The following is an 895-nucleotide window of genomic DNA, read 5'->3' as shown; positions in this document are numbered from 1 at the left end:
ATAAATAAATATTTAAAAAAAAAAAAAAAGAGTGTTCACTGCTCCATCAGAGAACCAGAGTTCAGGTGCTGGCACCTGCATCCGGAGGATCACGCCTGTTAACTCCAACTCCAAGAGATCTAGTGCCCTCTTGTGGCTTCAGTGGGTGACTGCACCCACATGTACTATATAGACACACACACACACACACACAGAGAAAAGTCTATTTTAGTCTTTTATTTTTTGAGACTGAAATCTATTTACATCATTTCCCACTCCCGTCCCTCCCTCCAAGCCCTCCCATATACCCCTCCTTGCTCTCTATCAAACTCATAGCCTCTTCTTACATTAATTGTTACTACTTGCATCTATGAAAATATAGAACGCTTTACGGATTTGCATGTCATCCTTCTGCAGGGCCATGCTAATCTTCTCTGCATCACTCCAATTTTAGGATACATGCTGCCAAAGCAAGCACTAAAATAAATACTTTTTTTTTTTTATGAAGAAATCGAACTGGGGAGGAGTGGAGCCGGGTCCGTTTCTGCAATACTGGGATACACCATGCCATTTGTGCCAGGATGCGCCTCCCATGGATCCCCAGTGGTGTTCACTTTTGGAAACTGCTGTGTGTTTCAGACTTTGACTCTGAGTTGGACATGTCGTAGGAGGGAAAAGAAAGACACATCTTTGCTGTCTCTGATCAGAATCATCCTCAGATTGAAATCACAGTCTCTTTGGGGGTGGGGTAACTATCTTAGTTTTTTTTCAACAACAAGCCGACTGATTCATCAAGATTCTAGAAAGAACCAAAGGATCGTCTTATGCCACCTGCTCTCATGAACTGCTCAGTTGGCCTGACAGAGCGCGACAGTCATTTTTCTCCATTCCTGGGGCAAAGTAACCCCACATGCCA

General features: G+C 43.5%; 1 non-coding gene across 1 annotated transcript; it reads right to left on the bottom strand.

The window, feature by feature from the left end:
- Positions 1-351: 351 nt before the first annotated feature.
- On the bottom strand, positions 352-457 carry LOC121457248. The gene has a single exon (XR_005975740.1). It is a non-coding gene; the product is annotated as a U6 spliceosomal RNA (small nuclear RNA).
- Between the last annotated feature and the right edge of the window lie 438 nt (positions 458-895).

The sequence above is a fragment of the Microtus oregoni genome, unplaced genomic scaffold, assembly GCF_018167655.1.
Source record: "Microtus oregoni isolate MIOR12 unplaced genomic scaffold, Mior012 000015F_ref0000493, whole genome shotgun sequence".
Taxonomy (NCBI): domain Eukaryota; kingdom Metazoa; phylum Chordata; class Mammalia; order Rodentia; family Cricetidae; genus Microtus; species Microtus oregoni.
The sequence above is the reverse complement of the archived record's forward strand: the minus strand, read 5'-3'. Positions and strand labels throughout refer to the sequence as shown.